Here is a 17,080-nt window from a genome sequence, read left to right on the forward strand (position 1 = left end):
TCTGTGTGGGATGAGCTATCTGGGGCCAGTGAATCGAAGGGTATCAAATCTAGGTGTCAGAAATCCCACTTCCCTAGACACTGAAGACTAAAACTGAGTTCTGAAAAGGACAAAGAAATCTCCCTAAAGGGGCCGTATCTGCTTGGTTCAACTGGAAGAATATTGGCTGGAGTTGGAATGCACTTTCTCCAGTCTTTCTTCAGAGGGAGTTCCTTATTGAAACCTGTGCTGGTGAGTTTTTAAGACTCTGAAATCAGCAGTAATTATTCCTTGGAAATTTGAGGTTTATCTTATCTAAGGAAATGTATCCCATAGCCTTAGATGTGGCAGAAACAGACCAACTAGATAGGAAATTCAAAGTTACTAAGGGACCAAATCTACCTGAGAGGAGGAGTTAGAGAGTGGTCTTCAGTGGCCACCAAGCTCTGTGCTCCCACAGCCCCAGGCTGTGCTATTTACCACCCTCTCTGTGTTTTCTCTTTGCCTGTTGCTCAATCACCTCAAAGTCCAATTCTTTCCTCACTATCTAATCTGGTAGTTGGCTATTCGTGTCCTTTATGAATCCCAGCCTAATACTTCTTCCACTGATGTTATCATCGCCTGGCAATGCTGTTGGCCTTACGATGGAAGGGTTCTGTGTGCCAGTCGCAAGTCACCCGTGAGGAAGTATGGAGCCTGGATTCTAGGGGCTACTTCTGTCTCTGACTAGCCCCAAGATGGAGAAGAACCAGTCTCCCAGATGCCATCTCCCCAGTGCATAAAATGGCCTAAAAATGACACCCTGTCCGCTTTGCTGGGCTATTGCCTAGCTCACATGGAGCCATCTAAATGTGACCTCTAAAAATAATGATGCTACAAAGTGCTATCAATGCTACCTCACCAGAGCAGGCATCATGGTGCTCCTGTGGTACACATGAGCACTCATGAGTACACATACACACACACACGCACACACTCACGCACGCATGCACACACATTTAAGGATCAGAAAACATTTCTCCCTAACTCTGTCTCTAATAACTAGATGGCATTACTCACCTGAGATAGTAGCATTTCTTGAGCACATAACTCTTTTGAAAGGCTTCTCTAAACCCAGCGCAGAATGCACCATTCAATTTCATCCACTGGTGCGGTAGGTATCTTGTCCAATGGTAAGCAAAGCCTGAAAAGCAGGCCATCTTAGACCATAAAATATCCTCTCCTAAAAATACTGCTGATAATTCTGCATTGACCTAAGAATCTTTAGAGTGCTGGCATGGGTGGAAGAAACAGGGTGGGCTTAACCCCCTCCCCGTACCCTCCCACTGTAGGATTACTTCACCATATCTTAGTGCCCTTAGGAATGAAGAATGTCATTCGAACCTGACCCAGGATGCATTTTCCTGAAGGCCAAAGACTCAGACTGATCAATGACAGGTAGACCCTAGGTATTTGCTCACCTTAATGCCACCTTCATACCCACAGAGTGAAGAACAGGGCCACCCATCTCTGGTAACTCTTTTAGTTTTATATATATATTATAAAATATATATTACATACATATATATGATACTGAATGGACTCACAGGGTACATAATATATTTATTCATTCATATCTATTAAACAATAATAAAAAGAGGCTGTGTATCTGACAGGGAGCAGAGGGACATGGGAGAGACTGAAGGGAGGAAAAAAAAGAGAATAACAATGAAATTAAAACTATAAATTTGATTACTTGAAGGACTTGAATATTGACACCAGTTAGAACTTGTTTCAAATTCCAGATCACAGCTTTTTGGTTGTGTAACTTTGGAGAAAAAGATCGCTAATTTTTCTAGGCTGTATTAGCAAAAGGATGATAAAATATTAATCTACAATGTTGGAGAATTTGGTTCAATAGTGACTCAAAGGGTTAACATAATGCCTGACAAAGGAGCCATTGCCTTGGGAATAGCAGGTGTGGCCACCATACTCAGGATGGCTCCTTTGTCCCCTCCACCATCTCCAAATCCCTCTTTCTAGAGAAGAGTTACTCTTAAAAGCTTTCTCTGGTACCCAATATCATTACCTCTAGTGTCCTTTCTTTCAGAATCCTCCCGTCTGACTACATCCTTCCCAAGATCTTTTCCATGTGACTTAGACAAGAATTAAGCTGGATCTGAATCCATTTCAAAGCTGCATAGGCACATCCCCAAAGATGTCCCTCGAAGGGCGGTGAGGAACTGTAAAAAGGACAGCCCAACCTCCTCCACACACACTAGTATGAACTAACAGAAGGAGACGGAAGGGGGAGAAGCCGGTTTGAGGTGAACGAAAAAACGACCATATTAACTGTGGAAAGTGTCAAGGGGAATGGGGGAAGGGGTGACCATGAATTTAAGCCATCCACCTGTGCTTCTGAATCACAAGCTGACTGGATAGCAGAAGGACTACCCAGACACCCTGCGGTCCTGCCAAGCAGGCTGACAGGCTGACAGGCTGACAGGCTGACAGGCTGACTTCCGCCACAGCACTGCACCACCACTTCACCAGGCGAGCACAGCCAGACATCGGCGTGGACACAGCATGGGTGGCACAGAGATTTCCAGGCCTGCTCCGTGCCCTGTCTCATGGGGTGTGATATGAGACTGGAACAAGTTGTCTCTGTGGCGGGCAGCCAAGGAGCATTTGCCTCTCACACTGCACCCAGCGCGAGGAGCACGTGGAACGACCATGACCTGGAGGGTGTTCCCTTGCTCCAGTAGCACCTGGTGTGGGGAAGAGGGGAGGAGTCGTCCTCTTTGAATCAACCTGGGGCGGGGCCAATCTGCGGGTTTGCTACTCCTCTAGGTGGCTTGTACTGGATTCCAAGGAGGAAGGTTAAAGCTGTCACTCCAGAGAGTGTGAAGGCTAAAATAATTCAGACGCGTAATACAAGATCATCATGTTCTGCAGTGTCCTAGGTAAGCGTGCCAGTCATCTCCCCAGTGCCTCGGCCTCTCCTCTAAACCATCTCAGACTCCAAGATGCACATTCTCACATCCCCACAACCTAGGAAGTGAGGACAGCTGCCTGCAGTGCTTCTGCAAAAGTCCTGTTACACAGGTCTGCTAGGGAGGGAAGGCCATGTCACAGATGCAGACCCAGCTCAGAGCTCAGCATGACTCTCCTTGTCTGTTTAGATCCAGAGGGAACTGATTCAGATTTCCATTCCAGGATCTCCACAAAGTGCAGTACGTTCCTCAGATTTGGGGAAGTTGCCAGTGTCCAAGCATTCGTGTGTGTGTGTGTGTGTGTGTGTGTGTGTCTGGGTGTATGTATGTGTGTGTGTGTTTGTGTATGTATGTGTGTGTTTGTGTGTGTATGTGTGTGTATGTGTGTGTCTGTGTGTATGTGTGTGTCTGTGTGTATGTGTGTGTATGTGTATGTGTGTGTATGTGTGTGTCTGTGTTTGTGTCTGTGTTTGTGTATGTGTTTGTGTGTATGTGTGTATATGTGTGTGTGTCTGTGTTTGTGTATGTATGTGTGTGTATGTGTGTGTGTATGTGTGTGTGTCTGTGTTTGTGTATGTGTTTGTGTGTGTTTATGTGTGTGTATGTGTGTGTGTCTGTGTTTGTGTATGTGTGTCTGTGTGTGTGTCTGTGTGTATGTGTGTGTATGTGTTTGTGTGTGTATGTGTGTGTGTCTGTGTGTGTGTCTGTGTTTGTGTGTGTGTATGTGTGTGTGTGTCTGTGTGTGTCTGTGTTTTTGTATGTGTGTATGTGTTTGTGTGTGTATGTGTGTGTATGTGTGTGTGTGTGTGTGTGTGTGTGTGTGTGTACACTTTGCACCTTTAAACAAGTCAACTTACTGAGCTGTAGGCCAGGGCTACCTGCTTTGCTAGCAACAAGCCACTCTGAGAAGCCTTGAGAATTCCTGTGACCAGAGGGTGGCCTCCTCTGTGAGCATTGTGGTATTACAGAGAAATTTGAGTTCTCTCTTTAGTATTCACTAACGCTGTGGGAGGAGGATCCCAAGAAAGAGAAGGGAGAGGTTTGGCAGTGTGCTCAGGGGAGGTGATCAATTTCTGAGACAGTGGGAAAGAATAGGAATGAGGGACCTATGAGAGGAGTTGGTAGTATCGAGTATCAAGTGGGGTGTGTGTGTGTGTGTGTGTGTGTGTGTGTGTGTGTGTGTGTGATGGAAGGTGAAGGGTGATGCATGTTGAGATACGATGAAGAAATGATGAACAGTCATTCTGTGGCTCTGTTTCCCTCTTCTCCCCTGTGACTGTGGGATGGAACAGGTTTAGAAAACAAGAGAGAAGAATCAACCAGGAACTAGCACCCCTTTACCCTCAACTCAGATGGTAACTTCATTCTCTTGAGCTAGACAAGGCCAAAAGTCACAGAGTTGCATGGTAATTGAAGAAGTTGCAAAATTTACGAAGCCTGGTGAAAAAAAAGTGGGGTTCCTGTTCAAAAAGAAGGGGAGGGTTGGGGATTTAGCGCAGTGGTAGAGCGCTTGCCTAGCAAACACAAGGCCCTGGGTTCGGTCCCCAGCTCCGAAAAATAGAAAAAAGAAAAAAAAAGAAGGGGAAGTGACATTAAGGACAGTAAACTGATGCTGGGAGATGACTCAGCTGGTAAACGGATCGCCCTACCATGAGAACCTGAGCTCAGTCCCCAGAACTTATGTAAAAGCTGGGTGTATTATTGGCTGTATTTAGATACATATTTGTTTTCTAAGGATAGAGAGAAAGGGTATAGATTTGGGTGGGAGGGGATGGGGAGAGGATTTAGTTCATCTGGAAAAACTGCCATACAAGAATTGTTGCAAAGATATTTGGCTGCCCCAAGGTTGCTGACATTGACCTAAAAATGAGCAAATCCTCATTATAGTGCGCTTGGAACAATCCTAAGTAGGGACCCAAGGGCCCCATGCTCACACAAAACTGAGGTCCTACCCATTTGAACACTGGCCATCTAGGCAGAGTCAGGGATGGGCTTTCTCTCGTGGTTACAAGGTGAACCAGACATTGCGTTGCCACTCCCTCAATTTCTGCTCCCTCTTAACCCTAGCACATCTAAGGCAAATTGAAGGCTTTGTGGCTGAGCTTGTGTTCCAGTCCCTTCACTAGAAGCTTTGCCCGTTTACAGAAGATGGCCAGTGCAGGCTCCATATTCCCCATTATTAGGAGTCTTAGGTAGGGTCACACTCATAGATTCTTGGGAATTTCATCGCACTAGGTTTCTGTCTCGCCCTGAAATGCCCCCCAAAAGTCATCTCACCCATTAGCATCTCCCCCCATCCTCCCCTAACCTGAACCCTTCTGTCCCCATGCTCACGTTCCTCCAGTCCACCTTCCCTATGTATTCTTAGTAGTAAATGCAGGATGGCTCTATATGCTTACATACAAGCCAGGGTGGCTTACACCAGAGTAGAGATGACTAACTAAAGCCTGACTAACAACACAAAGGGGCATATGTAACTGGGCCTCCTGTTTAGGTAATAGGAAAAGCCCAGTGTGTGGGAAATAAAAAGAGCTGTATGCAGTTAGATTAAAAAAAATAAAATATTATAGTAGTTCCTAATAGTACACACTTCATCTGCCCCAAGGGTATTTATACCTGATATAAAGGAAACACTTGAAGACTAGGATTATTGGCCCCCAACTTAGGAGTACTCTCAGGGAGGGAAATACAGCTATAGTTATATCCTTCAGATTCAAGGAATAATGGAGCTCCTGTGCTTTTACTAGACCTGTTAGGAATGGCCCCATCAGGGTCCATGACCACCCGTTCCACTGCAGTAGGTATCACCAAATCAGCATAGCCAGCTCTCTACTACATTATCAGTCAGGAGTAGTATGGGTGAATACCAAATGCGTTATTCAAAGGGTTAAGGCTGGGGTGGGTACAAACGAGCGCCAACAGATGATATGCCAAGAGTACCAACTCATTTCTTCAGTATAGATTAATAATATGTAGTGAAAGTGAAGAGGAGAGAATGAAATAGAGTAAGTTGAGAAAAACCAATTATTACACCCTGGTTTATTGATTTTTTTTTTAGTGATTTACGTAAAGGACTACTGTGCCGTCTATTTGCCAACCACTACGTCTCATCCCTTGCTACCTGAGCAGAGTGACCTGGGGAAGCAGATGAAACAATAGGTCATTGGCCTTAACGACTTGCTGACTGCTGTGTACATTTCTGTAAAATCTTCCTTGTTTGTTCACACCACCATCCCCCCCCAGAAGGTTTAGAGTACAAACCTTCAGAGAATACAAAGTGAACCTGGGACCGGGGCCCTTCAGGAACCATCCTGGTTCTGATCGCCTTGTGACACCTCGGTTCCACTCATACTGGTGTAAGGGCGCTTCCTCAGGAAACTTCCCACAATGAAAGTACGTCCCTGGAAGTGGGCTCCGAGAGTGAAAGGCCGCACCGCACTCACAGTTCACCATCTCTGCTTCGTGCCCGTGGCTCAAGGCGAGAGCTCCAGCGGATAGACTTGCCAACCTGACGTGCCATCCCGACCATCGTACCCCTCTGGAACCCTAAGTAAAAATGTTAACTCTTTCTTCTTTAAGTTGGGCAGGGCATTTTGTCACGGCAACCAGAAAAGTAACCAGTACCTAGCTCGAATGGCAAGCTTGTATTACCAGCATCTTTCCACAAATCTGTATCTAACTCCCATCTATTAAGGAGCTGTGGAAAGCCCGTACTACTAGACATAGTCAAGACTACATGCAAGCACAGCCAGGAGTGACCGACAACGTGTCCTACCCGGACTCTTGTTCGCATGCATACTCTATTGATCCATTGAAATTTGCCGATGCTATTGCTTCCTGATACAAGAAGCTGGGTCCTGAAACTCACCCTGTAGATCGGGCTGGTCTCAAACAGAGGTCTGCCTTCCTCTGCCACCGGAGTGCTGGGATTAAAGGTGTGTGCCACCACCACCCCCCCGGCTGGACTTTCTTTACGCAAATTCAAATATATTTTCAAGATGCCAACAGCAGAGCATAAAACAAATGCCAAATCCTTCTGAATGTGGATCCCTGGGTGATTGCACCATAAGGCAAGGGTAAGCAACTGCTTCCTGAGGCTCACTCCAAGGGAGAAAATAAATGCTCCTTTTCTCTAGAAAATGCAAGCACGGACATCTGCCTTCATGGACTCATGAGTACTAAGCGCATTAAGACATTATAAGTTGTTAGTTATGATATAGATTTAGGTAAAGTAGAAGAAACAAGAGCATCGGAAGATAAAACAAGGCCCTTCAAGTAACTGACGCCATTGTAATGAATGGAGGACACCTAAAGACAGTCTTGTTGACCTCAAGGAACTCACACACATAACAGAGTGATGAGCTGTCACATAACTTGTTGTAAGTGGTGTAAGTCAGGTAGGCCAGAGGCTGTAAAGAGACTGCATTTGATACCTCCTCTGAGGGACAGACACAGCCATTATTACATAGCGGGCAGGCCCTACTGGGGAAATGTTGTGACCTTCTCTACCCTCTAGGGGGCGCTCAAGGTCTTCTCTGCTGATATCTTGAAGGAACTTGTCTTTCCAGAGAGAAGGCCCCTTAGAATTAGCTTAAGGCTCTGGTGTCTGCTGGAATCTCTTCTTTCAGGTGTTTGCTTTTGAGCTGCTCACCATTCGGTTCCCATGGTGCTGGCGCATGCAGGTGGCACATGCTGCTGCTAGTCTGGCTTTCCCCACTCCTTGGAAAAGCTGTCGTTCCACTTAGAAGACTAAGCAAGAACCAGAGGACAGCCTCTTGTGCAGAAAAAGACTCATCTAGGAAAGGTTTTGAGCTTAAGACAGATCATAAGATGGTTTAGGGTGAGGTTTGTTTAGGTTTGTCTTTCGGTTTGTTTGGTTGGTTGGTTGGTTTGGTTTTTGTAACTTGTTTTGTTGTTTGTTTGTTTGTTTGTTTTCTGCATTCTAAATGATGATGTTTGCCAAGGTACTGAGAGGAAATGGCAGGATGGAGTTCAGAAGTTTGAAACTCAAACATATCCAGCACTCCATGGCCAAGAGTTGGTTCTAGATCTTGCTTTCACTAATGTTTCATGACTATACCCTGGATTTGAAGTTGCAAAACTCTCCTGATTCTTGAGGAAAAAATGCATGAGGATGTTCTAAAATTTCTCTTATTCACAAAAGCAACTACATTTCATTGGAAGATATTTCTCTGATTTCTAAATTAAACCCCATTTTCATCTCTTGCATCTTTTTTATTGTATTTGTAAACCTGTGCTTGAGCAGTCTAGGACAGAAGGAGTCCTAGGGTAGTTTCTGGCTATCTTGCCAGAAAGCTAAGGAGTTTTGTATTGTTGTATCCTCCTTCCCCCAAAGAGATTCATGCCCTAAGTTTGATTTAAATGTAGTTTTCCCTTGTCAATTCAAGAATCAAACTGTCTAGGGATGGCGTGAAGAGAGCCAGTTCCAAAGGAAGCAGTGGCTAGGAAATGTACTTGTTTAACAAGGAATTCCAACTGGTTCCTTGCTGTATCAGTAGAAGTAGCTGAGCCTATGCCTCTATGCCTTTTGTTTTTGTTTATATTTTGTTTGCTGGAGAAGCTGATTATGTTAGATGTCAGTGTTCTGAAACAATTCAGTCACTGTACATGAGAAATGACTTCAAGGTGCTGGGAGACTGAAGAGGAGACAGATCCAGCTTTACATAGAGTGCAATTAATTTACTGAGAAGTGTGATTTTACACTCAGAGGTGTGATTTGGGGGAGCAGAAAAATCTGGTAAAGTTCGAGCAGTTTGGATCAGAAAGAGGCATTTATTTGTTAGGACAAAGGTAACTTCATCCGACCCATAATGTAACTGGCTTACATTAGCTAATACCAGTGAGTCAGGAACATTCCTGGTGCTTGTCTATATATAATGCTAAAAGAATAGGATAGATGATAGCGATAGATAGATAGATGATAGATAGATAGATAGATAGATAGATAGATAGATAGATAGATAGATGATGGATAGATAGATGATGGATAGATAGACAGACAGATAGATAGATAGATAGACAGACAGACAGACAGACAGACAGATAGATAGATAGATAGATAATGGATGGATAGATAGATAGATAGATGATGGATAGATAGATAGTAGATTATGGTGACAATTTTAGAGTTTTGGTTTCTTTAAAAACATAGAAATATTATAAAAATGTTTGTGTTTTAATCTCAGGTGAGGGATATGGGCCTGCTTCAGATTAATCACAGCAGCTAACTATGATTTGCCTCATGCTGTAACAAGGGTGTGATTTTACTAGTGGCAAATAGTTCCTGGAATTTGGAATTTGAAGGGCTTTTCAGAGATTATATAAATGCTGGGGCCCTGGGGTGGCATGTTACTGTTGGGTTGGTTGTTGGTTGCTATTGATCTCCATGGTTTTTTAAGTAGCCATGCACAAAGAAGAAAGAAGAAGAAATTAGATATTGATGGCTAAGATCAAACTTGCCCCAAGCAACTCGACACTCCTAACCAGCAGGAAGTAGTCTAATGACAATACCGCCCCCTTTCCTTTCTATCCTTTTTCCCCCTCTCCTATCTCGTGTTAGAGGGTTGAAAGGGTAGAAAGGGGGTGGGGAAAGGAGGAAGAAAGAAGAACCTACAAAGTGGCAAAGATGGCCTACAATGGTTTTCTGGGAAATTATGTAGGGAAAAGCTGACTGGTTATACAGGCAAGGTGGTATTGTGATTCTCTATGGCTCTAGTCATGTAAGGCTAAATCCATACAACTGGCCACAAGGCAGTGCCTTGGACATTTGCCAAGCAGACTATCAGAAAGTAATATTGAAAGAACTTGCTTTGTATGAGGTGTTGTATGAGGTAAATTGTCCCAGAGCAAATGGTGGAGATCTGGCTATGTTCCTAGACCCCCTCTTTCTCCATTCTCATCTCGACCCCTATGCAAATGGCTTGACTATGCTGAAGTCCAGGCCTCTTGCTGTTTTTGCAATCAATTCTTTTGCAAGCAGTATCTTCTGGAAATTCCCATGACCCTACACAACAAGCAATTGTTCTCTGACCTTGATTCTAGCACAAATGCAGTTTTCTTTCTACTTTTATATTCTATGGTTGTGACTGAAGAAATCTTGGTGTTTGTATAGAAGAGGCTACATGATTATGTTGATCTCAATTTTGCCCAGACATTTCCTTCACATCTCTTTCTGAGGCTCACTCGGGGTTCAGAACACTTTTGCCTTCCTGAAACATTTCTGTCCCACTTAGAATATAATACCAACTCCATAAGGGGCCTAAAAGAGCTTGCTGTGCCTACTCCTGATGACTCTCCCTTCACTCTGACCTTATTCTCCTTAAATACACCAGATAGGATATACCTCAGGACCTCATAGCAGTTGCTGGTCTCCCTGTCTGGGATCTTATACTTCATATTTTCACATGGTTCACACACCTATCTCATCCACACCCTGTACAACTGTTACTCCAGAGATGCCCACTTAATTCAGTATCAGAAACAACCGACAAGCTATCCATACCTCTTAGGAGATTTGCCCTACTTTAATAGCATTCCATGCTATCTAAGCTCGATTGTCCTGCCCGTCTCATAGAATGATGCTCTTCCTGGTGGAAAAGCTGGGGCCAGAACTTAATGTGATCTAATGCTGCCAACTCCCCTTTGCCTGCCTGATAGAGGTATGTTCTTTGATGTGAGAAAGGGCTTGACTGGTCAGAAGTGGTCCAGGGATGTCTCCTTCTCTTATAGGAAGAGGGCTAATTGGTGGCCTTAGCATTTTCCCAACAACCTAAAACTTTTATTAGAGATGTACATTTCCTGTTCTTTCTGACAAGTCTGGTCAGTAGCTACTCATTCTTGAGTGGCCCTTTATTGTCTAAATTCTACTTTGCGTACCTTGGTATTTCCTAAGCAACTTTAGCTGATCTGTTGTAACATCTGTCTTCTGTTCTGACTTCCTTTTATATCAATAGGAATGCTGAAGATGTAAGGGATCCTGAGCACATCAACTGGGTTGAGACTGCCACTCACTCAGGACCAGGCTTATATTGTTGCTTCCTGGAAAGTACTTGTAACTGGCTGAGAACATCACTTGGGAACCTCGAACCTATAAAAGCTGGGGTCCTTCACCCTTCTTCCCCTAATCCCAAAACTCCTTACTACACGGAGTGTGCTAAAACACACCTTTGAACATATTTTTAATTGGAATGTAACTTGTGAAGGATGTACTCTTGACACACTTCTGATTCTTTTGTCCCTATGTTAAGCTGTTAAAAGCTAGGAACAGGGTAAGACTTTTATAATTGAAAGCAACTTCAAAGCTGGGTGGTGGCAGTGGCTCACACCTTTAATTTCAACACTTGGGAGGCAGAGGCAGGGGGAGCTCTGGGAGTTCAAGGCCAGCCTGGTCTACAGAGCAAGTTCCAGCCATGGCTACAAAGAAAAACCCTGTCTCAAACAAACAAAACAAGCAGGTAATTTCAATTAAACAGTTATATATTGACAAAATTAATCAATAGATTCCTGCAGCCATAAAATGTGATTGATAGTGTGTATCACCAATCAGTTACCTGACTGGGTTTTAAAACCTTTCCTCTTCCCTCCTCCTTTTCCCTAAATCTGTTCTTTCACAAAAAAAAAATCACTAGAGAAGGTATGAACCAACCAATGGGTATGATCACGGTGTCTTCTTGACCGTTTAAGAAGGCTTCCAGAGATGACTTGAAATTTTATGAAAAAGATGCCAAGCTGAGCTTTTCACTTTTGCTGATTCAAAACCCACTACACTGAAGCCCTTATGGAAATCGGGATTGAAAACCAGAGCGTCCTCGTCAGGTGCCCAGGTGTAAGCAGTGCTGACTTGGCAATCAGGTGGCAAAGCATCTCACATTCCCTAAACCTTTAGAGTAGCTATTCAGCAGGCCAAGCAGGCATCCGAATCTGTTCCCTTCCAAGTGGAAGACCTCTTGCAAGTGGCCTTCTGGCAGTTAAGCAAGGCTGGGTGTTTAGTTCTGGCCACTTACAGTCTGAAATAAAGATCTGTTTATCTCTTTTAGCCTTACTTAATTGAGCATGAAGTCTTCATGTTCCTCATAAGACCGTTGGAACATAGTGGAAGGAACATTCCTCAGCGGGTACACGGTGGCAGTTAGAAAAAAACTTTATTGTGGTACTATTGAGATGTTAGCATCTGGTCACAGCACACCCTGGCTTTGGCCTGTAGAACCTGTAGCTGAAGAGGGACCAAAAGGACAGCCACCTCAACACACATTCTGAGATTTGGCAAGCAGCAGAAGCAAAAAAGGAGCCCCCCCAGGATTACTTGACGTGCAGAGTCAGGGCAGAGCAAGAGAAGGAGATGCTAGCTAGCTGCTGTGTAAGGATTACAGCTAGGAAGCTGCTTCTCTGTGAGTTCGAAGAGCTCCTAAATTTATGAGTTTTTCAGATTCCTGGGAATATCTGAATATGTTTTTGGGAGGTTTTGATTCTATCCAAAGTAACTTATCTTCAAAACAGTCATAGTCTACTGTCTCAGAAAATAAAATATGAAGTGTGTTAATGGAAGACTTCATTGGGCCACATTATCCTTAGCAACAGAAGAGTTGTAGTACCAGCATGGCCCACTGCCATGGGCCTTCTATAAGCATTTCCATGCAAGCTCGTAACAGGGAAGCCATTATCGGGGGGTCTTACCAAACTCAGTGACAGAGAATTGCCAGTGACCGGCAATCATTGCACAGCTCTGATGCACAGAACTGGACTGAAGACAACCAAGTGTGATGCTTCCTGTACCTTACAACCTACCTTAAAACCTCCTCGGTCTGGTTTTCTTTTTTAATAGTTACTGAAACAACAGCTAAAGATTTTAGGAAGCACAATAAGCAGGTGGAAACCAGCTCTTCTAAGTTACAAGGACATTAAATGAAAACTGGCCCAGTGCCAGAAGTGGGCTAGCTCCTTATAAGTGACTAGCTGGAGTTACCCATGATGCCTCACAAACCTTCTAAAGATTATTATTGCCACAGTGGCAGTCCAGACCTAGATAGTAAGCCCATGACCAAAGACACCTCACGCTTTGGCTTTGGGACACGCAAGGTAACCTGGGACTAAGCTGGAAGCTCCCTCCTTACAGGTTGGTTTTCAAAGTGCCATAAGGTGGTTGGTATTTGGTACACAGGCTTCTTGGGGAGTACTGTCTCTAACATTCCTGCTTGGCTATGGACCCTCCACGCTGAAGTACAGAATGCATACAGAATTTTTCCCCTTGTGTAATAGTAACAAGACATCAGGAGTACAATCCAGTTTTCGAATGGATTTAAGGTCAGCTCTGTTGAAGGCAGTTCTTCTCGGGTATTGTAAACCAGGGCAAAAACCTGTGTCTGGAGAGGTCATAGGCCCAGTGTGGGGAGTCATGGGTATGGTTTGATAAGTGGATAGTGTATGCCTATCAAACTGCCTTCCAAACACTTATTCTTACACCCATAGATCTCTGTTGCTGTCAAGTGAAACCAGTCATGGAAGGAAACTGGCTTCTGCAATAGATGGCATATCATACGGACTCCTAACCACTGCTGAAACCCCTGAGAACCAGTGACTGTTGCTGTGCATAACATCCCAGTGCTTAGCCATATAAGGACATCTCTGTCATCCCCTCCAAGGCTCAGAAAGTCTTGTCAAAGAGGAGGCTGGAGAGAATGATAAAAGCCAGAAGAGGTGGAGTTCAATACAACCGTTTTCTCCAAACTGAAACTCGTGTTTAGAGAGGTAGGGGTGGAGAGTGGGGGCGAGGTCATTAGGCTCAGAAGGTAAACAAAGTTCCCTGTTTGGGAAAGTTGAAACCTGCAGGATTTAGAAGCACCTCTCTCCAGTTTATGAGAGCAGTGAACAACTCCTGCGGTAGGAGCCTGCTCTGCAGAACTGCTGAGAGGAGAGCTTTTAGACCTGCAAGCTGTGCAGAGAACTCTAGAGGTATCCCGAAGCCCTTCTCCTGAGTTGTCACTTGTGTTGGATGGGCTTGTCTGAGATGCAGCTGCTTTTCAGTCACTTTTTAAAAAAAGATTTATTTTATATGAATATACTGTAGCTGTCGTCAGACACACCAGAAGAGGGCATCGGATCCCATTACAGACGGTTGCGAGTCACCACGTGGTGGTTAGGAATTGAACCCAGGACCTGTGGAAGAACAGTGTTCTTAAATGCTGAGCCATCTCTCCAGTCCCTTTTGAGTCATTCTTTTTTTTTTTTTTTTTTTTTTTGGTACTATTTTTTTTTATTAACTTGAGTATTTCTTATATACATTTCGAGTGTTATTCCCGGTTTCCGGGCAAACATCCCCCTCCCCCCTCCCCTTCCTTATGGGTGTTCCCCCTCCCCAACCTCCCCCCATTGCCGCCCTCCCCCCAACAGTCTAGTTCACTTTTGAGTCATTCTTACACCAGTAAGTAATTCATCACCTCTACTCCCAATCAAAACTCACTATTTCGACAAGTGCAATCGCTCTGGCGTGTGGCTTCTATTTTGGGGGCTGATGGGGTTAATGGACAAGTGCATGTGCATGTGTGTATGTTGTGTCTCCTCAGGAAAAGTCTGCACACGACAGATATCATCCTAGTATTAGAACTGCAGAATCACTGTGGACCCTCACTGTGTAATTTTCTAATATTATCACTTTAACCTACAGAAACTTTATATAAAATAAAATGATTCCCAACTAAAATATCTTTGGAGAAATATCTGAAAACCCAAAGTAAGTGATTAGTTTATCGAAAAGAACCAAGGAACAGATGTCTTAAGTAGGAACAGGGTAGCTTTAAGCTGTCAAAAAAGACTACAGAGATGTTATGTGAGACGCTCTCTCCACTGTCATACACACACTCTTGTGTATCCTACACTCTTACATCGTATGTCTCTTCCGTAAGCCCCTGCAGAATCTGAGTAGAAAATGCAAAGGACTGTCCATGCTCTGCAAAATTAATTCATTAACTTGCTACAACCTGTTTTCCCACTGTAGCAGGAAAAAACTACCCATGTCCAGACTTCCCAAACCTGATTCTGTCTGAACCATGTACACGCGGGCTTTGCATCCTACTGTCCTCAAACTCGAAGGAACTAGTGTTCTTTCAGGTCCTCGCAAAGTCTACAGTAGTTGTTCTTTCAAGACTGTTGCACTGTCTGGAAAGCTTTTCCCTTGGCTACCATCTTCCCAGAGATTTAATGTAAGTTCAATTTAAACGCACGCCCCCCCCCCCTTCCTGGTCACTCTATCCTATAACCCATGTCTCTCAGTCACTGCTGGAAATTCTCTTTGCTGTTTTGGTTTCTGCCTCTACTTCCAGAGCATAAGCTGCCCACAAGGGTGTCTTCTGTGTTTTATGCATGGCTTTGTCTTACCTGACACCTAGGAAAGGAATGGAAAGATCCCAGATAATTAAGAGTAAAAGGGCCCACAATGGAACTACCAATAGGGAGGGGATAGATTTGACAAAGAAAAATGGGACCAAAGAGGAAAATTAGGGAGAGGAGAAAACAGTAGGAGCGGGAAGTGTAACTTTTAGATACACCCTCTGCGGAAGGGGATGTGCACGGAGGCCTTTTGTGCACAGCTACTTTTCACTTTGTTGTTAACAGTTCTGTCTTCAGTGTCCTCAAGACTTCTCTCTTGGGCTGTAGGTGCTGGTACATCTTCCTGAGAATCTTTTACAAACACTGTCCCTGGGGGCTCCACAGTCTGCTTAGAGCTGCCGGGACAAGCCAAGAAAGAGCGAAAGAACGAGCCACTACACTGTACCTAGTTTACTCATGAGGACTGAGATGACCGGGTGGCCCCACTGTATCTGAAACCAGTGTAAGCTCTGGCATTGCCCGTGACTGAGGTTGCTTGCACAGTCAGCAATCGACGTTCTCCAGTTCGTCTTGACGCTGCATAGTGTAAATGTGTACCTGTGGCAATGGTGGCAGGGATGCTGTAAGAACAAAGAGCATACGTAAAGAGAATGACAGAGCTGAGATGGCTCAGAGAGACCTGAGTTTGATTCCGATACCAGGTCAGGTAGTTCACAAGGACCAGTAACCCCAGCTCGAGGGGGTCTTCTGGGACCCAAAGCCTCTGGCCTCCATGCACGCACACACACATTCAAAATGACACATCTTTTAAAAACTTAACAAGAGAATGATAAGCTAAGCATAGTATGTATCTATAATCCCGGCGCTTAGGAGGTGAAGTCCTGGGCAATGTGTCAGGGACCTGCATAAAACTCAAAAGAATTAAAAGAAAAGCCAGAGGCTGACAGACTTCTCTTCAGGAAGCCCTAGCGGACCAGTGCTTTCTTTTTAACTGGTGTTAAACCAGTGCAGGTACACTCAGTGGTTTCTCAAGCCTAATGATGATAGTTTAAATTCTGATAGATGGGCAAGATTGTTGGGGATTTTCATCCCCCACCCCCACAACCTGTGCCACTTCTTAGGGGATGAGGACCTCAGCCCACCTATAGCCCCCTGCTCAGCACTTAAATGAGCCCTGCCAAAAGCTCTTTGCTGCCTTCTCCACTTCTCAGACCTGCTTAACATCTCTGGGTCTGAACTCGGACCTGGGGAGTGAGGGCAATCAATCATTCTCCCTCAGAGCTGTAGAAGGTATGGAAATTTAAACACAACGTGACCTCTGAACTGGGCAGCCCCTTAAATCCTAAAATAATTAATTAAGCATCCTCCTGAAGAGAGTTGCTGGCCCCTAGTTTTAGAACTAGTATCTGGGGACATTTGCCTAATAGATTCAAGAGAAGGAAGTTTCAGAAGTTAGTCGCGGAATAAGTTCAACAGGAGTCTTAGTTAATCACTAGAAGGAGCAATTGGTTTTTGTTTGATTGGAGGTGGGGCCAGATGAAAGCTGAACTGGAAATGTTCAGAAGCCACAATGAAAAGCCAGTCTCTATTTTTAGCAGTGGTTGGGCTCAAACAGCTACCATGAAAGCCACACGCCCTATGTCCCCATTAAACAGGATCACAAATATCTTACTCAAAATATTCAAATGTGGGCTAGGAAGATGGCTCAGCTGCTAAACTGCATGTCCCATAAGATCTGAGTTTGCTCCCCAGCACGCAGGCAGAACGGCACATATCTACAACGGTGT

At 44.4% G+C, this 17,080-nt stretch overlaps 1 long non-coding RNA gene across 1 annotated transcript; it reads left to right on the forward strand.

Annotated features, from left to right (window-relative positions):
• The first annotated feature begins 1,902 nt into the window (after positions 1-1,902).
• On the forward strand, positions 1,903-12,006 carry LOC134478967 (uncharacterized). The gene is made up of 2 exons (XR_010051798.1): positions 1,903-2,921; positions 6,010-12,006. It is a non-coding gene; the product is annotated as an uncharacterized LOC134478967 (long non-coding RNA).
• Positions 12,007-17,080: the final 5,074 nt, after the last annotated feature.

Source organism: Rattus norvegicus, chromosome 5 (assembly GCF_036323735.1).
Source record: "Rattus norvegicus strain BN/NHsdMcwi chromosome 5, GRCr8, whole genome shotgun sequence".
NCBI classification, from domain to species: Eukaryota; Metazoa; Chordata; class Mammalia; order Rodentia; family Muridae; genus Rattus; species Rattus norvegicus.